This window comes from Pristiophorus japonicus, chromosome 2, assembly GCF_044704955.1.
Source record: "Pristiophorus japonicus isolate sPriJap1 chromosome 2, sPriJap1.hap1, whole genome shotgun sequence".
In the NCBI taxonomy this organism is placed as follows: domain Eukaryota; kingdom Metazoa; phylum Chordata; class Chondrichthyes; family Pristiophoridae; genus Pristiophorus; species Pristiophorus japonicus.
The window spans coordinates 183,208,691-183,232,532 of NC_091978.1; positions in this window are offsets into that span (position 1 = coordinate 183,208,691).

Here is a 23,842-nt window from a genome sequence, read left to right on the forward strand (position 1 = left end):
CCACTTACCTTGGCCACCCATATGCATTGGTTTTTAATTTGATACTCTCCTTTATTTCCTTGGTTATCCACGGCTGGTTATCCCTTCTCTTCCCGTCCTTCTTTTTCACTGGAATATATTTTTGTTGAGCACTATGAAAGAGCTCCTTAAAAGTCCTCCACTGTTCCTCAATTGTGCCACCGTTTAGTCTGTGTTTCCAATCTACTTTAGCCAACTCTGCCCTCATCCCACTGTAGCCCCTTTGTTTAAGCATCGTATACTCATTTGAGACACTAATTCCTCACCCTCAATCTGTGTTACAAATTCAACCATACTGTGATCACTCATTTTGAGAGGATCTTTTACTCGGAGATTGTTCATTTTTCCTGTCTCATTACACAGGACCAGATCTACGATAGCTTGCTCCCTTGTAGGTTCTGTAACATACTGTTCTAAGAAACAATCCCATATGCATTCTATGAATTCCTCCTCAAGGCTACCCCGTGCGATTTGATTTGACCAATCGATATGTCGGTTAAAATCCCCCATGATTACTGCCGTTCCTTTTTCACATGGCCCCATTATTCCCTTGATTATTGCTCGCCCTACCGTGAAATTATTATTTGGGGGCCTATAAACTACGCCCACAAGTGACTTTTTCCCTTTACTATCTCTAATCTCCACCCACAATGATTCAACATTTTGTTCATTAGAGCCAATATCGTCTCTCACAACTGCCCTGATATCTTCCTTTATTAACAAAGCTACCCCACCTCCTTTCCCTTCTTGACTATTTTTCCGAATTGTCAGATACCCCTGTATGTTTAATTCCCAGTCTTGGCCACCCTGCAACCACGTATCTGTAATGGCCACCAAATCATACCCATTTGTAATGATTTGTGCCGTCAACTCATTGACTTAATTTTGAATGCTGCGTGCGTTTAGGTAGAGTGTTTTAATACTAGTTTTTAAACCATGATTTTTAGTTTTGACCCCTCCTGCAGCCCCTTTATATTCATACATATTGTCCCTTCCTATCACCTTGTGGTTTACACTTACCCCAGTGCTATTCTGCTCTGCTGTCTCCTGCCTTTTGCATTCTTTCTTGGGATTCTGTTCATCTGAGCTCTCACCCACTCTAACTAGCTCAGAGCCCTCTCCTGTGTTCCGAATACTCCTTGCATTGAGGCACTGAGCTTTCATGCTTGCCTTTTTATTACACTTTGACCCTTTAGAATTTTGCTGTACAGTGGCCCTTTTTGTTTTTTGCCTTGGGTTTCTCTGCCCTCCACTTTTACTCATCTCCTTTCTGTCTTTTGCTTTTGTCTCCTTTTTGTTTCCCTCTGTCTCCCTGCATTAGTTCCCATTCCCCTGCCATATTAGTTTAACTCCTCCCCAACAGCACTAGCAAACACTCCCCCTTAGACATTGGTTCCGGTCCTGCACAGATGCAGACCGTCCGGTTTGTACTGGTCCCACCTCCCCCAGAACCGGTTCCAATGTCCCAGGAAATTGAATCCCTCCCTGCTGCACCACTCCTCAAGCCATGTGAGGCCTCACCTGGAATATTGTGTTCAGTTTTGGTCTCCTCGTCTGAGGAAGGACGTTCTTGCTATTGAGGGAGTGCAGCAAAGGTTCACCAGACTGATTTCAGGGATGGCTGGGCTGTCATATGAGGAGAGATTGGATCAAATGTGGAGTTTAGAAGGATGAGAGAGGATCTCATATAAACATATAAGATTCTGACGGAACTGTACAGATTAGATGCGGGAAGAATGTTCCCGATGTTGGGGAAGTCCAGAACGAGGGGACATAGTCTTAGGATAAGGGGTAGGCCATTTAGGACTGAGATGAGGAGAAACTTCTTCACTCAGAGAGTTGTTAACCTGTGGAATTCCCTGCCGCAGAGAGTTGTTGATGCCAGTTCACTGGATATATTCAAGAGGGAGTTAGATATGGCTCTTATGGTTAAGGGGATCAAGGGGTATGGAGAGAAAGCAGGAAAGGGGTACTGAGGGAATGATCAGTCATGATCTTATTGAATGGCGGTGTAGGCTCGAAGGGCCGAATGGCCTACTCCTGCACCTATTTTTCTATGTTTCGAACTGAAGCCCACTTTGTCGAATTAATTCACCTTGATTGGGCTTATTAAGCCTTCCAGCGCATTTCCTGGCCAATTAGAGGAATCTGGTCTGATGATGTCATTTGAAGATGCCACATCAGCCAGTTGCCTTAAAGGGACCATTGCCAACTTTAATTTAACATTTGTGCTGTCGATGTTCTGCAGCATTGAGGTGCTGCAAACACTGACAAGTAATGCTCAGAGTTGTACAGCTGCACTGAGGCTTCCATGAGTCCCTCCAGCTGGCAGTCACAGCAGCAGGGAGGTCCTTTTCACTTCCCACGAGTGAAAGGGACTTCCCAGGAGACCAACACATTGCAGAGGAGGTCACAAGCAGAGATGTGGTCAGGAGGACTTAGGTGCAATGCCGCAAATGTTTTAATGATCACAATAGATCACGAAACATTAGTACAAAGCCACACTCAACCTCATCTTGCTGTGCCTCTCATCACATCCCCATCACTGCCTTTCTTACCGTACTCCTGCACACCAACTCACTCCAACTTACCTTGCACCTCCCCCATCCTAATCTATCTACTTATCACATCCCCATCTCACTAGACAGCCCTCATAGTCACCCTCATCCAAGTGCAATCATACCAACAAACAACACACAAGGGTAGGCACTTGCGTGTTTTATCCAATATTCATGTAACATTTCTGGCAATGTGGTGTCAATATTTAAATCTTTATTTTCAACACTTTGCTTTGTTGGACAGATTTGTGCGCACATTTGGAAGTGACTTAGTGAGTTGCAGTGAATGGTGAAACATAATGGTACCACCCACAATGCTGATGAGTGTGAAAGAAATGAGTTAGCATTGTAGGGAAGCTTTATGGTGTTGGTGTGGGATAATGCCAGCCAGGGTGTACAGCTTCAAGTGAAGCAAATCTGGCCATGGCGAGGCCATCCCTGGCCTCCTGGGCAGCAATGTGGTCGGGTGCTGATGACCTGTGCCCTGTGCAGCATCAGTTGATTGTGGAAAAGGTTGGTGTTGTCGGTGCTGCTGGTGTGCCTGATGATGCTGGTGTGCCTGGTCTCTTCTTCTTTCATATGGTAGTTGCAAAGCAAATCAAACATCAATATCCAAGTTGGATATCCAGGCCAAAGCTTCCAGTGTAACAGCGTGGATATCTTATAGGCTGCCTGCAAATATCCCCTGAGGGCAGTGCTCAATGATGTGCTCCAGGGTCTGATTAGGAGCTCCACTGTCGCATGATGGGGATGTTTTATTCTTTCACCGATGGAGAAGGTTGCAACATCTAACACGTCCAGTTCTGAGGCGGTTGATGGTTGCCCACTGTTTGCGAGGAAGGTTTGATCGTTCAGGTTGTACTGTGGAATACTCGATGAGGAATCCATTCTGTATGTGCCTGGTGATGCTGTTGTTGAGGTTGAATATGGGGGGATTCTGAGGACCAAGGTGAGAGAGTTTCAATGGCAATGGTGCTGATGGAATAGATGGCAGGTGAAGTATAGATGAAAAAAGCGATCTGTCAATGTTGGGAGAGGTATTGAGGTCAGACTGGATGAAAACGTGTGTAAAGACTTGCAGATTTCTTGTGGAAATTCAGTTTAAAAAAGCTAGTGCGAGCTTTGACTTGGCATCAGAAGCAGCCAACTTATCAGCTGAATCAATGACAGTGACCTCACGTCTCAGTTGTCAAATTCACAAAGCTGGGGAAAAAACATTGTTAAGTGGCTGTAAACAAGCCACTAATAATTTTAATTGCTTCCCCGCCGCTGCATGTTGGGTCTGTTCAGCGCTGACGTGTGGCATGTGGTAGTGGGTTCATAGAAACATAGAAACATAGAAAATAGGTGCAGGAGTAGGCCATTCAGCCCTTCGAGCCTGCACCACCATTCAATACGATCATGGCTGATCATTCACCTCAGTATCCCTTTCCTGCCTTCTCTCCATACCCATTAATCCCTTTAGCCATAAGGGCCATATCTAACTCTCTCTTGAATATATCCAATGAACTGGCATCAACAACTCTCTGCAGTAGATAATTCCACAGGTTAACAACTCTCTGAGTGAAGAAGTTTCTCCTCATCTCAGTCCTAAATGGCTTACCCCTTATCCTTCGACTGTGTCCCCTGGTTCTGGAATTCCCCAACATTGGAAACATTCTTCCTGCATCTAACCTGTCCAATCGCGTCAGAATTTTATATGTTTCTATGAGATCCCCATTCATCCTTCTCAACTTCAGTGAATACAGGCCCAGTCGATCCAGTCTATCCTCATATGTCAGTCCTGCCATCTCGGGAATCAGTCTTGTGAACCTTTGCTGCACTCTCTCAATAGCAAGAATGTCCTTCCTCAGATTAGTAGAACAAAACTGATCACAATATTCCAGGTGAGGCCTCACCAAGGCCCTTTATAACTGCAGTAAGACCTCCCTGCTCCGGTACTCAAATCCCCTAGCTATGAAGGACAACATACCATTTCCCTTCTTCTCCGCCTGCTGTACCTATATGCAAACTTTCAATGACTGATGTACCATGACACCGAGATCTCGTTGCTACCTCGCCTTTTCCTAATCCGATGTCATTCAGATAATATTCTGCCTTCAAGTTTTTGCCACCAAAGTCGATAACCTCACATTTATCCACATTATACTGCATCTGCTATACAGTTGCCCACTCACCTAACCTGCCCAAGTCACCCTGCAGCCTCTTAGTGTCCTCCTCACAGCTCACACCACCACCCAGCTTAGTGTCATCTGCAAACTTGGAGATATTACATTCAATTCCTTCATCTAAATCATTAATGGATATTGTCAATAACTGGGTTCCCAGCACTGAGCCCTGCGGCACTCCACGAGTAACTGCCTGCCATTCTGAAAGGACCCATTTATCCCGACTCTCTGCTTCCTGTCTGCCAACTAGTTCTCTATCCACATCAGTACATTACCCCCAATACCATGTGCTTTAATTTTGCACACCAATCTCTTGTGTGGGACCTTGTCAAAAGCCTTTAGAACGTCCAAATACACCACATCCATTGGTTCTCCCTTGTCCACTCTACGAGTTACATCCTCAAAAAATTCTAGAAGATTTGTCAAGCATGATTTCCCCTTCATAATTCCATACTGACTTGGACCTGTCACTGCTTTCCAAGTGCGCTGCTATTTCATCTTTAATAATTGATTCCAACATTTTCCCCACTACCAATGTCAGGCTAATCGGTCTATAATTACCTATTTTCACTCCTTTTTTAAAAATCGTGTTACATTAGCTACCCTCCAGTCCATAGGAACTGATCCTGCATCGATGGACTGTTGGAAAATGATCACCAATGCATCCACTATTTCTATGGCCACTTCCTTAAGTACTCTGGGATGCAGACTATCAGGCCCCGAGGATTTATCGGCATTCAATCCCATCAATTTCCTTAAAACAATTTCCCACCTAATAAGGATTTCCTTCAGTTCCTCCTTCTCACTAGACCCTCGGTCCCCTAGTATTTCCGGAAGGTTATTTGTGTCTTCCTTTGTGAAGACAGAACCAAAGTATTTGTTCAACTGTTCTACCATTTCTTTGTTCCCCATTATAAATTCACCTGACTCTGACTGCAAGGGACCTACGTTTGTCTTCACTAATCTTTTTGTCTTCACGTATCTATAGAAGCTTTTGCAGTCAGTTTTTATGTTCCCGACAAGCTTCCTCTCATATCCTATTTTCCCCCTCCTAAGTAAACCCTTTTCCTCCTCTGCTGAATTCTAAATTTCTTCCAGTCCTCAGGCTTGCTGCTTTTTCTGGCCAATTTGTAAGCCTCTTCCTTGGATTTAACACTATCCTTAATTTCCCTTGTTAGCCACGGTTGAGCCATCTTCCCCGTTTTATTTTTACTCCAGACAGGGATGTACAATTGTTGAAGTTCATCCATGTGCACTTTAAATGTTTGCCATTGGCTATCCACCGTCAACCCTTTAAGTATCATTCGCCAGTCTATTCTAGCCAATTCACGTCCCATACCATCGAAGTTGCCTTTCCTTAAGTTCAGGACCCTAGTCTCTGAATTAACTGTGTCACTCTCCATCTTAATAAAGAATTCTACCATATTATGATTACTCTTCCCCAAGGAACCTCGCACATCAAGATTGCTAATTAGTCCTTTCTCATTACACATCACCCAGTCTAGGATGGCCAGCCCTCTAGTTGGTTCCTCGACATATTGGTCTCGAAAACCATCCCTAATACACTCCAGGAAATCCTCCTCTACCGTATTGCTACCTGTTTGGTTAGTCCAATCTATATGTCGATTAAAGTCGCCCATGATAACTGCTGTATCTTTATTGCATGCATCCCTAATTTCTTGTTTGATGCTGTCCCCAACCTCACTACTATTCTTTGGTGGTCTGTACACAACTCCATGAGCATTTTTTGCCCTTTGGTATTCCGCAGCTCCACCATACAGATTCCACATCATCCAAGCTAATGTCCTTCCTTACTATTGCATTAATTTCCTCTTTAACCAGCAATGCTACCCCACCTCCTTTTCCTTTCTGTCTATCCTTCCTGAATGTGTTGAATACCCCTGAATGTTGAGTTCCCAGCCTTGGTCACCCTAGAGCCATGTCTCCGTAATCCCAATTATATCATATTCGTTAATTGCTGCCTGCACAGTTAATTTGTCCACTTTATTATGAATACTCCTCGAATTGAGGTACAGAGCCTTCAGGCTTGTCTTTTTAACACACTTTGCCCCTTTAGAATTTTGCTATAATGTGGCCCTTTACAGCAATGGGGCCCTGACCGTCTGGGGAAAAAAAACACTTTCTAACAAGACCCACTGCCGATCGCACCCACTGATCCTCCACAAAATCTAGTCCTTTGTCTTTAACCTGGAACAGCAGCCTGTGATCTATTCTATTTCTGATATGAGGATCTGAATGCAAAGCAAGGGAACTGCTACAAAAATGCACAATAGTATACTGATTATTTTCATCAGCCTTGATAATACTGAATGTTTCTCTCTGTGTCACTGTCATCCTTTCCTGGTACATTTGGACCTTCTCTGACTTCAAGCTCGGCCCTAGTGCCCTGGTGACTTTTGCCCATTGGTGGACATCTAACAAGTTTAGGAGTGAATGTGATTTGGAATTAGCAATGCAATCTATTTTGGTATGTGGCACTCTTAGGAAAATAAATACAGCTCCATATGTTAAATGTGTTTTAAATTGTCTCTCCTAATACCATTCCTATCATTCCATAATATTGACAGTTAGTGCTGGAACTCATTAATTCAGGTCAAATTTCACACAAATGTCAGGCAATGGCCATCTCCAGCAAGAGAGAGCCTAACCAGCTCAAATCCACGACCTCCAATACATAGAAGAACAAGGGCAGCAGGTGCATGGAAACACTATCACCTCCAAGTCACACAGCATCCTGACTTGGATATATATTGTCATTATTTCATAGTCACGGGGCAAAATCCGCAAAGTCCCTACCTAATAGCATTGTGGGAGAATCTTCACCCATGGACTGCAGCTGTTCAAGAAGGCGGTTCACCGCCTTCTCAAGAGCAATTAGGAATGGGCAATTAATGCTGTTCTTGCCATTGCCGCCCACATTCTGAAGAATGATTTTTAAAAATGAAGGAGGGCGAAATAAAATCCGAAGTTGCTGGAGGCTATTAGAGCAGCGGTTAAAGCTAAAAGAAGCATCTGCACAATTGGCATCATTGATAGAAGTACTTTAAGGGGAGGGGTTAGAAAGTGAGGGAGAAGTTGGGGAGAGTGATCAATGGGAAAATGGCTTCATTCTGTGCTCTGTCTACCCAACACAAAGAGGTTTAAACTGCATCTAACACAGTGACAGCTTTTTCTGGTTTTCCTTTGAAGTATAACATTTCATATGTATAACTTCTGGTCAAGTGGTTGGGATGGATGAAATGAAAAATGTTCTCATGGATTCGCTTCACTATTGAATTTTTTGCTTTTGTTACAATTGCTGTAAAGAATCCTTTTTTAGCAGTACATGCAGCTGTTCCTTCAATACAGGGTACTTCAATTACTTATTATTTCTTCCCGTGCACCTTCATTCTGTCACTGAGTAATGTTGAAGGAAGATATTGACAAATGTCTAGATTTACTCAAATCTGAGCACCATCTATAAGATGTATTTTATTGTTTCTTGCTAAAATGGAAATTTTATGATTTTTTTTGACTTTTCTCAAAGTAAAATAAGTAAATACGATTTTTATCACAGATTCACTGGAGTTCAGAAGAATGAGAGGGGACCTCATAGAAATGTTTAAAATTCTGACGGGTTTAGACAGGTTAGATGCAGGAAGAATGTTCCCAATGTTGGGGAAGTCCAGAACCAGGGGTCACAGTCTGAGGATAAGGGGTAAGCCATTTAGGACTGAGATGAGGAGAAACTTCTTCACCCAGAGAGTGGTGAACCTGTGGAATTCTCTACCACAGAAAGTAGTTGAGGCCAATTCACTAAATATATTCAAAAGGGAGTTCAATGAAGTCCTTACTACTCGGGGGATCAAGGGGTATGGCGAGAAAGCAGGAAGGGGGTACTGAAGTTTCATGTTCAGCCATGAACTCATTGAATGGCGGTGCAGGCTAGAAGGGCTGAATGGCCTGCTCCTGCACCTATTTTCTATGTTTCTATGTTTCTATATCGGCAAGTCCTGTATTCAGATGTCCACACGAGACTTTTAAAGATGACTGTACATTGTATGAGAAACATACAATGAAAAGCTGACAGGTTACTGTCAAGATCAGATCTGAAAGGCAACATAAATCATTCACTATTAAGATTTAATTAATGAATTTTATGACTTGGTTGATGCATGGCATTCATTTATTTTCCACAATAATAATAGTGATAACAACAAGATAAGCACAAAATGGTCTTCGAGATTTTCGGAGTATTTAGTACAAATACTCTTGAGCCCAATGCTAATAAAGAGAGTGCAATGGAATCATTAAAATGCTGTAAGTGCTGTAACACCACATAAATTCTAAATTGACTTCGGTCAGTTAATTCTAACTGGTGTTGGCTTGATTGGACTTTAGAAAATGCTGATCAAAAATTGGCACCGAGCTAATATGACTAAATTGGAATTTTCTGCTTGTTTTGCAAGTAAATTGTTTACACAATCAAGTAATATGCTAATGTTTGTCCTGAAAAATCATCACTGAGAATCATCCAGCAATTAGAGGGAGAAAGTGAAAAAGTATACACAGCGCTGATAGGACTGCAGATTTGGTATTGCATTGTTCTTGAGGTGGATTGGTCTTGTCACACTTTGCTGATGAAATGGGAAAGCTTTAAGACTTTGATTTTAACTTTGACCGAACAATAGGACTGAAGCGGGAGGTGGTTAAATTAGTGGTAGAGTACTTACCACTGCGATCTGGACATGCTTTTGCCTGCTGCCATCATAACAGTAGTTTAGTGAGTGGGCCGAAGCAGGCATCAGATACAGTAGGGGTCTCATGGTTTTATGTAAATTGGGATCCTATGCTGCAATCAGAACCTCAGAACACCAATGCCATTTTTATGCAAAATTGCAGAAGTCCTTCCCAGTGCCCAATCTGCCAGTGAAACCTAGCACGATTGGTCTTTCAATGCCACTGAAGTAGTATTTAAAAATAATCTCAGCAGCAGGAAATTGAATCATGGGGTCTTTGAGGTAGCTGGATTTCCAAGAGAATTTTCAGCTTCCATATTTGCCTGTTTCTGATATTTCTATCCTTATGTACCTTTGTGTAAGCTTTATCTGCTTATTGTGAATGCTATTATTATTGTCAGTTTAATTTGGATGAAGGAACAGATAGAGGAAGAGGAGCAGCAGCAGCAGCCTCAATAACCAGCATTAGCAGAAGCTGGGCCTGTGAGAAGAAAACAGAAGGGACTGCTCACAGGAGGCCACACCCAGCACATAGTCAGTTTCTTGGATGCTCGAGTCTGTGAGGACCCAGCTGCAGCCTACTGCACCTTTGGTTGCTGCCGGACAGTCTAGCCCAGATGACTTGCTGGCACCAAGATGGGTATTGGTTGAGGGGGTAGCGAAGCAGCAGACATGCTGACATCCTGAGAGAGGCCAACACGTAGTGGTCCCATCGTGCCACTGCCATTCCCGTGTGCTGGGGCTCATCACTTCCACTGATCTGTGCAATAGCAGACTGCAGGAGATGGGTGACTCATTCATAGCCCCGAATCATTTACTCCACCAATGTCTCCAAAACTGGACGTCTGTCTCTGCAAGTTGGATATCTACTTCTTCGAGGTGGAGCACAGGTTAGAACCCAGAGTTTGCACAGCAGCTGTTGAGCTTCTATCAGAGCTGCAAAGATTGATGACATTGAGGGCTCAGCTACAATGTCCCTGCATCCACTCTCTCCAGGATAAACTGAAGAGTGCTGATGCCATCATGTAGGCTGGAATCGGACTCCTCCACACCTTCAACGATAGTGCTGAAACTCCTTCCCCAGCCTGCAGCGAACTCTCTGCTGGGCTATCCCTGTCACCAGTACCTGCTGCTGTCTGTTATATATTCTTTACAACCTCACAAACACTGTAAGATGGCTGTTAACTCCAGGAACGTGTCAGTTGACCTAACCAGGCTGTTCCATCGCTTGCGGCAATGGTCGGATCCCGTCGCCTTGTTAAACATCAGAAATCTCGGCCCATATTTTCCTGTACCCCTGGGGTGGGGGTTTCCCACTGACACCCCAGGTTAACTCGCCCCACCTTGCGTACACCTCCTGAACGAGGACCTCATTTGCTTCATCTGAGAAGGGCTTGGCCCATTTGAGAGCCTCCTCCACATCCGACGACGATGCTGACATATTTGATCTTTATCTTTTCTATATAAATTTTTATATTTTGAATTTACGTTTTCAAATTAACATTTTCAAATATACGTTTTGAAATTTACGTTTTCAAATATATCTCCTTTTGCTCCTCTCTTACTCCAATGCTGGCTCTCTCCTCCTTCTCACTCTCGCTCTCTCTTTCTCTCCCCTACCACAAATGGCCTTCTGTGCATGTGTGGATGACCCCTGACCTCCCGAAATGTTGTCAACCAGAACATTTTTTTAAAAATCGCATGCACAGAATGCCATTGCTCAGGAAGCTTTTGCCTTACACATCGCTGGCCGTTCGTTGGGCGCACGTTGCATTTGTTGTGTCCTTACACACTACTATAAATTCACACGAGGCACATTCTGCAGACAAGGTCACTCTGTGACCCTAACCTTTATTCACAGGACCAAGAAGTGATGACCTTGCATGGGGCCTCCCTATATATACCTGTATGACCAGGTGAGGAATGTCTCCCACAAGCTCACCCCCTGTGGTCAAGGTGTGCATTTCTTAGGTATATACAGTATATAGTGTTGTTACATGAAGGTTACAGTTACATGAAGGTTACAAACATGACATTATCCCAGCCCCAACATCATAGGGTCAAAGATTAAGTCTTTCGGGCGGTCGACGCTCTCTTGTCGAGCGCCGCAGTTGGGGCTCTGGTTGTTGAGCCTTGGCATGCGTCTCTGTCACCTGTGGTGATTCCGGCTTGTCCAGGCTGGCCGCAGGGACTGTGCATGCTGCTGAATGTTCTTGTTGCTCGTTCACTGGCGGTGATGTGGGCAGCATCTCATGATCTTCCTCAGGTTCCTCAGTGTCCATGCTGAAACTTTTTTTTACTTGATCCAGTTGCTTGCAGCATATCTGTCCATTGTTAAGTCTGACCATTATGACCTTATTCCCCTCTTTGCCAATTACAGTACCCTCAAGCCATTTGGGTCCCAAAGCGTGATAAAGAAATAATACAGGGTCATCGATTTCTATGCATCTCCCCTTTGAGTTGCGGTTATGGCACTCATTTTGGGACTGGTGCTTGCCCTCAACAATGTCTGACAGGACTGGATGAATGAGGGACAGCCGAGTTTTAAATGTGCGTTTCATGGGTAGTTCCGCGGGCGGGACTCCCGTGAGCGAATGCGTCGGGACCTATAGGCCAGCAGGAGGCGCGATAGGCAGCATTAAAGGGAGGGTCCTTGAATCCGGAGCATGCATTGTTTTATGATTTGGACTGCACGTTCTGCCTGGCCATTTGAAGCCGGCTTGAATGGTGCTGTCCTGACATGTTTGATGCCATTACCCGACATGAACTCCCGGAATTCATAGCGAGAGAAGCACGGGCCGTTGTTGCTAACCAGGATGTCTGGCAAGCCGTGGGTCGCAAAGACCACACGCAGACTCTCTACGGTGGTGGATGCCGTGCACGAATTCAATATGATGCACTCGATCCATTTCGAGTATGCATCAACAACAATGAGGAACATTTTCCTTAGTTGATGTGAATACGTGACCATGGCCTGGTGGGCCAGGGCCACGGGCTGAGTGGGGCCTCCCTGGGGGCATTGCCCAACTGGGCACACTTCGTGCTCCTGCGAACACAGTGTTCCATGTCTGAGTCAATTTCCGGCCACCATATATGTGACCGGGCAATGGCCTTCATTAGCACAATGCCTGGGTGCTTGCTGTGGAGTTCCCTGTTGAATGTTTTCCTTTCCTTCTAGGGCATGACTACCTGGCTGCGCCATAGTAGGCAGTCGGCTTGGATGGAGAGCTCATCCATCCGTCTGTGAAATGGTCTGACCTCCTCAGGGCATGCACTGTGTGCAGGTGCCCAATCCCAAGTCAGGACACATTCCTTAATCAAGGATAGGAGGGGATCTCTGTTGGTCCAGATTTTGATCTGGCGGGCTGTGATGGGGGAGCCTTCACTGTCGAAAGCATCGACGGCCATGACCACCTCAGTGCTTTGCTCTGCTGCCCCCTCAGTGGTGGCCAGTGGAAGCCTGCTGAGCGCATCAGCGCAATTTTTGGTGCCTGGCCGGTGCCGTATGGTGTAGTCATACACAGCCAACGTGAGAGCCCACCGCTGTATGCGAGCTGACGCATTGGCATTGACAGCTTTGCTGTCTGACAACAGGGATGTTAATGGCTTGTGGTCCGTTTCTAACTCGAACCTTCTGCCAAAAAAGTACTGGTGCATCTTTTTCACCCCGTAGATACATGCAAGTGCTTTCTTTTCAACCATCCCATATCCCCTTTCTGCTTGGGAGAGCGACCTGGAGGCATAAGCCACAGGTTAGAGTTGGCCCTCATCATTACTCTGCTGCAACATGCATCCATCCCCATAGGATGATGCATCACATGTCAAAATCAATTTCTTACAGGGGTTGTAGAGGGTCAATAGCTTATTGGAATAAAGCAGGTTTCACGCCCGATTGAAAGCACGTTCCTGACAGTCCCCCCAAAACCAATCACAACCCTTATGCAGGAGCATGTATAGTGGCTCCAACAATGTGCTTAAGTTCGGCAGAAAGTTCTCAAAATAGTTCAAGAGACTCAGAAATGAACGCAACTCCGATGTGTTGCCGGGCCTGGGCGCACGACGAATCGCCTCCGTTTTGGATTCGGTAGGCCGGATCCCGTCTGCGGCAACCCTCCTGCCCAAAAACGCGACCACTGGGGCCAAGAACATACACTTGGACTTCTTTAGGCGCAGGCCTACCCAGTCCAGTCGGCGTAGCACCTCCTCCAGGCTGTGGAGGTGTTCCTCGGTGTCTCTACCCATGATAAGGATGTCGTTCCCAAAGACGATTTTTCCAGAATGGATTTGAGCAGGCTTTCCATGTTCCTTTGAAAGATAGCAGCTGTTGAACGAATGCCAAACGGAGACCTGTTGTACACAAACAGTCCCTTGTGCATGGTGATGGTGGTCAGTAGCTTGGATTCTTCGGCCAGTTCCTGGGTCATGTCGGCTGAAGTGAGGTCCAACTTGGTGAATAGCTTGCTGCCTGCCAGCGTGGCAAAAAGGTCCTCCGCTCTCTGAAGCGGGTATTGGTCTTGTAGTGACACTCCGTTGATAGTGGCCTTGTAGTCACCACAGATCCTGACCGAGCCATCCATTTTTAGGACAGGGACGATGGGGCTTGCCCAGTCGCTGAATTCAACAGGCAAAATTATGCCCTCTCTTAGCAATCTGTCCAACTCACTCTCAATTTTCTCCCGCATCACATATGGCACAGCTCTGGCTTTATGGTGCACTGGTCTGGCTTCCGGAGTGATGCATTTCACTACTTTGGTTCCTTTGATAGTCCCGACACCAGATTGAAATAATGCCTCAAATTTCTGTAGGACCTGTGAGCATGAACTTCGCTCCACAGATGAAATGGCGTGCACATCCCCCCATTTCCAGTTCATCTCAGCTAGCCAGCTCCTCCCCAAAAGCGCAGGATCATTTCCCGGGACAATCCAGAGTGGCAGCCGGTTCTCTGATCCATTATGTGTGACCACCAACATTGCACTTCCTAGCACTGGGATGATCTCTTCGGTGTACATCCGTAATTGCGTGTCAATGCGTTCTAGTTTGGGTCTGCTAGCTCTGAGTGGCCATAGTTTCTCGAATTGTTGGACACTCATAAGTGACTGGCTGGCCCCTGTGTCCAGCTCCATGCGTAGTGGGATGCTGTTTAATAGTACTTTCATCATCATAGGTAGCGTTTAAGTATATGAGCTATGGATGTTTGCCACCTGAACCCGCTGAACTTCAGCATCCATTGCTGTGTCCCAAGCATAAACCTCCCTTGCAGACCCCTCTTGTGGTTCATCTGCCTCATAAATTAGCCTTGTTGCTGGCTTGCTGCACATTCTGGCTAAATGTCCACTGAAGTTACAATTTCTGCAGATGAATTGTTGAAACCTGCAGGTTTTTGCAGCATGTCTGCCCCCGCACCTCCAGCATGAGCTGAGATTGTTGTGAACAAAAGAGCTGTTACCAGGCATTCCTGTCTGATTGTCTCTTGAGCACTCTGTTAGTGGGTGTCAATGGCCCCATCCCGGGATGAATTGTTCCTTGTGATGGTGTAAATGTCTATTCAAGCTGCCATTGTCTCTGTTGAGGACCCACTCTAGAGTCTGTTACTGCCTGGGTGGTGTTGAATTGCCCTTGCCTGCCTGCGGGGTTCTGAGTCGCGTTTGCAATATTAACTCCCTGCTCCATCGCCACGTTGGGAGCAGAGTTGCGTGCGTATATCATCTTGGTTTCCTCCTCCCCCGCCATGAAGGTTTGAGCCATCAGTGCCTCTGCTTCCAAGGTCAAGTCCTTGGTCTCAATTAGCTTTCTGAAAATCCCGGCATGACTAAGCCCTCAATGAAGAAATCTCATAACATCTCCCCCCTGCAGGCGTCTGTGAACTTAGAGAGGCTGGCCAAGCGCCGAAGGTCCGCAATGAAGTCCAGTATGCTCTGTCCTTCCCAACGTCGGTGCATATAGAATCGGTGTCAGGCCATGTGTATACTGCTCGCCGGTTTGAGGTGCTCACCGGTCAGTTTGCTGAGCTCCTCAAAGGTTTTGTCCGCCGGCTTCTCGGGTGCGAGCAGGTCTTTCATCAGCGCGTACGTCTTAGGTCCACAGCTGGTCAGTAGATGCGCCCTTCGCTTGTCAGCCGCTGCCTCTCCCAGCCAGTCCTTTGTGACAAAGATCTGCTGGTGCCTCTCAACGAAATTGTCCCAGTCCTCACCAACGCAGTACCATTCCTCTGTGTTACCGGTGGCCATTCTCGTGAGTCGTTGATTCCTATTTCTCGTCGCCAAATGTTGTGTCGTTACACACTACTATAAATTCACACGAGGCACATTCTGCAGACAAAGTCAATCTGTGACCCTAACCTTTATTCACAGGACCAAGTAGTGATGAGCCTGCGTGGGACCTCCCTTTATATACCTGGATGACCAGGTGAGTAGTGCCTCCCACAAGTTCATCCCCTGTGGTCAAGATGTGCATTTCTTAGGTGTATACAATATACAGTGTTGTTACATAAAGGTTACAGTTACATGAAGGTTACAAACATGACAACATTTGCATCGCCCATTCTGTATCGCTGGCCTATCGGCGAGTGGAAAATCGGAATACAAAAATTGGCCGATGAGCCAGCGATCGGTAAGGCTGGGACATCGAACAGCGCTGGAACCTCGCCCAATTTTTGGGCGATAAACAGCAAAGTGGAAGGTCTAGCCCAATGTCCTCAGTCTCTCGTTTTTTGAGCTCTTGCTCAACTTTCTCCTTGAGTGCATATGGTATGGGACGTGGCTTGCAGTAATCTGGTCTAGCGTCCTTCTGTACTCTGACACTCGTCTTGAAGCCTTGGATCGGACCGCCTGTTTTGCAGAACAACTTCAGACACTTATTGATGACATCATCCTTCGATGCAAATCTTGTTTCAACACGAAAAATCTCACCTCAATCCAGCTTCAGTGGTCCCAACCAATTTCGTCCTAGTAGGGCAGGCTTGTGTCCTGCCACTGCTAAGCTCTGAAATTGATCCCTGTAATTCACCTGTATGGCGATGTTGTTATGTATGCATGTTAATGTTGTACTGTAACACTATACCTGAATGTGCGTTCACCCTCTATATACCATACCTGTACACCAGAGGATGCTGCTGCTGGAGATCTAAGGGTCACCTGTTCACTGCAGGTAACCCAATATAAAAGGGAGCTCACCTCTTGGTATCCTCACTCGAGGAGCTGCAATAAAGGAATACAGTCAATACAGTTCAAGTGCCATACCCCTGCCTCATGGAGTCATTAAAAGAGTGCTTGCATATACAATAACTGGCGACAGGTTACGAATTTTCACGCAAAACATGTCTAACCTAAGCAACTTCCAACAATTCGCTAAATGGAAAGATTGGGATGCCTTTGTGGAAAGGCTAGAACACTTTTTCATCGCGAACGACCTGGCTGGGGACTCACCGATCTCACTGGCGAACAAGCGCAGGACCATCCTGCTCAGCAGTTGTGGGCCCACTATCCATGGCCACATCAGGGACCTGCTAGCCCCAGTGAAGACAACAACCAAGAGCTATGCGGAGCTCATAACTTTAATACAAGAACAACTTAAATCCAAAAAGAGCATCCTCACAGCCAGGCACCAGTTTTACACTCACCGGCAGCCCGAAGGCCAAGAAATTGCTAAAAATGCTGTAGATCCAATACCGTTGGTTGCACCATGTGATTTTGATGACCACCTCACCAAAGCACGAAGGGACATCTTCGTTATTGGAATCAGCCATGAGGGCTTCCTCCATAAACTGCTCTCTGCGGACACTATGGTCATCCTGCAGAAAGCAATCAAAGTGAGCCAGGCTTTCATGATTTCGGTCTGCAACTCCAAATGGATGATGACCCGCACGCAGGACTCTAACCCGACGAACACAGTGAACAGAATGGCGACTTTCAGAGGCAAGAATGCTGCCCCGAGTCCCGCAACCCTGAGTCCATAGGGCCAACCGGCTAGCCCCATGCTGGCGCTATGGAGGAAACCACAGGGCCCACCAGTGCCGATACAAAGACTATACCTGTATTCCTTTATTGCAGTGAATGTGTAGAAAAAATTTTACTCACCGAGTCGTTGAAGAGTTGGCCGATCATCTGGGGTCCGACGCTGATGAAGATGAAGCTGCTCAGCCCTTGGAAGAAAAGTACGGAATATAAACCTGCTCCACCGAGAGTTCCCAGTGGAAACTGGAAGTGGAAATCAATGGGGTTTCAGTCACGATGGAGATCGACACAGGGGCGAGCCAGGTGTTGATGAATCAGACGGCCTTTGAGAAACTCTGGGACAATCCCGTCGAACTATCAAGAATGTCCCCAATCCAGGCAAACCTGCTCACCGACACAAAAGGCACCATCCCAATCGTTGGCAGCTTGGACATCCAGGTGTTCATGGCAGCGCGATGCACAAGCTCCCTTTGTAGATCGTTGCTGGTGATGGTCCAACGCTGCTGGACAAAAGATGGATGAAGCAAGTCCAAATCAGTTGGAACAATGAAGGCCTCCGGGCCCCGGCGATCGATATCCTATGTGTGGATCCATCGCAGCACCTGGAAATCCTACCGTCCAGCTCGACTGCGTGGTGACGACACAGACTGCACAACTCTGCGGCGAGATGATCCTACCCGAACGACCAGACCTCACCTTCCGGGCCATGGCAGGACTCGGAGGGAAGATGATCGGCGTAGAAGTTAGATTCCCGCCGTCCATGGCAAAACCTGGGGAGAAAAGGATCAACGCAGCCTACCTCGTGGAGAGAGATAAGATGGCGCCTGCACCACAAGGCGAAGCACCTGGAATCAAGATGGCTGCGACCAGACCATGAGGGGCAGTGTTGAGTGAGCAACACGTGTTACCGAGCGGCGAACCGGATTGGGGTAAAGATTGCAAGGCCCTCTTAAAGGAGACTGGCAACCCAAAACAATTAAAGGGACAATTCCACTCTAGGCACAGCGTTGCCAGTGATATTAAAGAGAAAAGTGTAATAAATGAATGCAGACATACAAATGTAATGTTAAATGGTGGTGCCGGCAAGGCTGATGGGAGAAATGGAATGAATTCTTCAAAAAGTGATGTAAGTAACAAGTTTGTACTGTTGAACAGTGATGCCAGAAATGCTAACGTGATAAATGTAACCTTGTACAGAGATACCCATACTCAAGAAAGCGTTATAAGTGCAAAATGTGAAAGTGTAAAGAGATATAACAAAGTCAAGTCGACTAGTTGCGATTGGAGCCAATATGTCATGTATGCTAAAGATAGAATGATAAATGATTCCGGGTTCTTCAGGTATAATGTCAATGCCAGAGGAAACCCCCCATGGGAGACACCCAGGTCCAGCGGGCTACCTGATCATGCAGCCTGCACTTTCGAGACCAATGTGATGCCCCAGGTTGGGCTCACACACACCCAGTGGGAGCAGACCCACTGCAGGGACAGCGGTCAAGGGACAGCACAACCACTACCACTGACAACCTGCCCCAGATCGGCCCTACCCCCGCTGGCCACCTGGGCCAGCACCGGGAGTGAGAGCCCAGTACCCTCCAGCTTTCCCGGCTGATCCTGGAATAACCAGACTTCCACCACCAATGGAGGACAAGGAGCCCACACCACTCCGTGGCCTGCCCACCACCAAACACCAACACCTACCCATTCGACAATGTATGTATCTTACCCATAGCACTTGCTCCACCATTGAGGAATCCTCCAACAGTGATACCTGCATGGTCTTTGTATGAAGGGGGGGGGGAAATGGATGAGTGCAGCCACGAGTACAGGGATCACACCTGGCACGCACACAATCCTCACCACAACCTCCCACAGCCCACTATTGATCACCTCCCCATGTCATGGCAATAAGGACTTGGCAAAGGGTTAGGGGAGAGTGTTGCTATGTATGCATGTTAAAGTCGTACTGTAACACTAGACCTGAATGTACCTTCACCCAGTACATACTATACCTATACACCAGAGGGTGCTGCTGCTGGAGACCTAAGGATCACCTGTACACTGCAGGTAACCCAATATAAAAGGGAGCTCACCTCTTGGTGTCCTCACTCTAGGAGCTGCAATAAAGGACTATAGCCAATACAGTTCAAGTGCCATACCCTGCCTCATAGAGTCATTAAGAGAGTCTTTACATACACAATAAATACAACCTACGACAGGAAGTTCTCTCCTGAGTAGCCTTGCAGCTCTATCTTGGATTTCTCCAATGGGAAATCACGCAATTTGTCGAGATATAGCGATTCCAGAATTACGCTCACGGATGCACCAGTGTCAATTTCCATGGGTATCTTGGTTCCTGCAACATCTACTTGGATGATGATACTTTTTGAATCGCTGTTAGATAGACTCATGCTCCTGATGATGTGTATCTCTTCATCCTGTTGCTTTTCTTCCATGCTATGTAGTCTCTGGGGATTTCTACTTAGAGCCTTGAAAGTTGATTTACTCTTCAGTCGGCATGCCTTCACAAGATCCCCAGTTTTCCTGCAGAAGAAACACTCTGCCTTCACATATGGACAACTTTGAGCAATGTGTTGTCTCAGGCACTAGTAGCATGACTTCAATGTATTGGTATCATGGCCAATTGCTGAGGCCTTGGAGCCCAACTGCCTTTTATTTTTAACCTACGGGTGATTCACCTCAGTTGTCTGACAATTGAAAATGGTACGAAATTCTCGGGAATATTGGTTGGCCAGATCCATGGACATAGCTGTCTGACAAGCTAAATCAAAAATCAAGCTGGGATAACTTTCTTCTGATTGTTTCATTTTTTATTCCACAAACAAAACGGTCATGCAATGCTCGATCATGAAAGTTTCCGAAATGACAGTGAATAGATAGCTTTGTTAATGCTACAATGTACTCACCGATGCTTTCGTCGGTTAACTGATCTCGTATTCCAAAATTATAACTTTCAGCAATTTCCAGGGGCTCACGACTGCAGTGCTTTTTTAACTTCCTTAGAATCTCCATAATTGAGGTATCCTTTAGCTTGACGGGGACAAGCAAGTTTTTCAGGGTTTCATATATCTCGGGGCCTGCTTCAGTCAGGAAAATAGCCCATTTTCTTTCCAACACCACCCGGTTATTGTTTTTATCATCGGGGACTTCGATGATACTATTTGCGGTGAAAACATTTCTAGCCACTCTACATACACTCCAAAAGTTTCATGGTCATGATGCAATTCACCCAAGTGCCCTTTTATTCCCATAGGTGCAGCCATCTGGACTCTGGCAGTTCAGCCAAGTGTGCTTGTAATTTACCTTGGATTTTTAGCTGTTCTGCAAACAAAGTACCTCTCTAGTCTCTCTGTTCTTTGGCTGGAATCATTCACCAACAAAAATTTCAGCTAGTGTATCCGAGTGTCCCATCCTTCATCGCCAATGTGATGTATTCTTTACAACCTCACAAACACTCAGGGCTAGAGTTTCCTCACTTTTTGCATGCTTAGAACAGAAGAACATAAGAACATAAGAATTAGGAACAAGAGTAGGCCATCTAGCCCCTCGAGCCTGCTCCGCCATTCGACAAGATCATGGCTGATCTGGCCGTGGACTCAGCTTCACTTACCCGCCCGCTCCCCGTAACCCTTAATTCCCTCATTGGTTAAAAATCTATCTATCTGTGATTTGAATACATTCAATGAGCTAGCCTCAACTGCTTCCTCGGGCAGAGAATTCCACAGATTCACAACCCTCTGGGAGAAGAAATTCCTTCTCAACTCGGTTTTAAATTGGCTCCCTGGTATTTTGAGGCTGTGCCCCCTAGTTCTAGTCTCCCCGACCAGTGGAAACAACCTCTCTGCCTCTATCTTGTCTATTGCTTTCATTATTTTAAATGTTTCTGTAAGATCACCCCTCATCCTTCTGAACTGCAATGAGTAAAGACCCAGTCTACTCAATCTATCATCATAAGGTAACCCTCTCATCTCCGGAATCAGCCTATTGAATCGTCTCTGTACCCCCTCCAAAGCTAGTATACCCTTCCTTAAGTAAGGTGACCAAAACTGCACGCAGTGCTCCAGGTGCGGCCTCACTAATACCCTGTACAGTTGCAGCAGGACCTCCCTGCTTTTGTACTCCATCCCTCTCGCAATGAAGGCCAACATTCCATTCGCCTTCCTTTTTACCTGCTGCACCTGCAAACTAACTTTTTGGGATTCATGCACAAGGACCAATGGTGGAGCAGTGGAGGCGTGTCCTGCTCAGTTGGCTGAGTGAGCAGTGAGGAGAGGAGCTCCTGCTTTTGCTCCTGGCTGGGCCTGTGAATCAGCCCAGGAAGAGAAGGAAGGAAGGGGCTTCACCACCAACTTTCACCCAGAGGGAGAGGAAGAAAAAGCAGAAAATTTGAACACTTTTACCATTTCTACAAAGAGTTGGAGAGAGGGGGAAAGACCAAAACAACATCCAGTGTGGAAGGAGGGAGACTCTACCATTTCGACAGGTGGGTGTGGGTGAATTTCCCAAAAAGACTTTGTTGTATCGGTGGGGGGAGGAAAGAAGACCACTGAGGGCCGGAACATCGCGGGGGGTGTGTGTGTGTGGAAGTGTGTGTGGGGGCCTTGCTTACAACTAGGCCCCACACACATTTGAACACCCGCCCCCCCCCCCCATTGCCTAGCCTGGGATAGCTGGAGCTACCAGGCTGAAGATTCTTTAAACACCTAATTAAACATCGTTGGGAGTGTGTGCCTGGTTGGCTCTAGCTGCCCCAGGTGAAGACATCTTCTCCCCTCACCTGAAGACCACCCCAAAGACTATTTGTGTTTTGCCATCTGGGGATTGCACCCACCCACAGCTGCGAGGGGAGACCTGCCCTCGTAGTTCCGCCCCGCTTCCCACCCCCCTCTCTCTTTCTCTGTTACTCTCTGTTTCTCCCATCTCTCTGAGAGCCCTTCCTTCCAAATTACAAAAAAAAACAATTGAGACAACTGAGCAGAGGGAGCAAGGCCCCTCCCCAATTGCCAACTAGGGGAGAGGTGCGCCTCGTTAAGAGCTCCTCTGCTCAGTCTATATACGAGGCCAATAAAGACCATGAAGGCCTGTGACTTTGGGGTGGGTGTAGCCCTTAAAGGGACCCCGTGATGGCGACCCCATCCACGCCGGTGGCAGGGCCAGCAAGGACATATGCGCAGGTGGCAACCGCTTCCATGGCACCTCCTGCGCCACCCGCTGCCCTGCCACCTTTCAGATTTATAACCAGGAAACACGGGGTCAAGAGCTACACTCACCCCACAATGAGCATCGAGGAGTGCGTGCGGGCGATGGCTGGGGTAGTCGGCCCCTCGGCCATTGTCGCAGCCTCCAAGATGTCTGGGAAGGCTGTGTTCTTCCTGGGGTCGGAGCGAGCGGTGTCCCTGGCCCTCGAAAAGGGGCTCACGGTGGGCGGGACGTTCCTGCCGGTGGATCCTCTCGAGGCCACCGCGCAGAGGGTCATCGTGTCGAACGTCCCGCCCTTTGTTCCCGCTGAGCTCCTCCTCCCTCACCTACAACAACTGGGGGAGGTAAGGTCAGGGATCAACCCCATACCGCTCGGCCTCAGGGAGAACAGCCTGCGCCACGTGTTCTCCTTCCGCCGCCAGCTCTTTGTCCGGCTGGCGCGGGAGGAGATGACGGAAGGGCACTTCAATGTGGTGCACGAGGGGACTGCCTACCGCGTCTTCTGGACGTCGGACGGCGTGCGGTGCCATGCCTGCAGGGAGGTGGGGCACGTTCGCAAGAACTGCCCCGCCTCCAAGGCCGCCAAACCACCGAGGACGGCCAAGGCTGGCGCCGCCGCCACCCCTCCCCCTAGTAGCGTCCGCGTGCCGGGAGCTGTGGGTGCGCGGGCATCGCCGGGGGCCTTTGCTTTCACGGCCTCTGGCGGGGGGGAGGGAGAGAGTCCGATCGGAAAGAAGGCGCGGGGGAGGGCGAAACATCCCGAGGCGGGTCCCCTCGGTGCGCCAGACAGCTTGAACACCGCGCTCAGCCCAACCCAGTCACCGGCGAGCGCGGGGTGCCCTGAGCCCGTGCCTGAGTCCTTGACCAATACCACAGAGGGGCTCGGGCGCGGGCAAGAAAAGGAAAAGGGGGGGGTGGAGTGGGATGCCTCGGCAGACATGGAGGTCTCCCTGCCTCCGCGCGCCCCCAGGAACAAAAAGAGGCGCGGCTCCGATGAGGCAGAAGGGGAACAACATCCCTCCGCGGAGGAGTCGGTGCCCGCCGCGTGTCCCGCGTCCCCAACCAGCGCCCCCAAACTGCGCTGTAGGCGAGAGGAGTCTGTCCCCGGGGAGGGTGAGACAGTCGAGGCTGCCCAGCCTCTGCCTCCCGGGGATGGCGTGGAAGATCTGCCTGTCATGGGGGGCGTG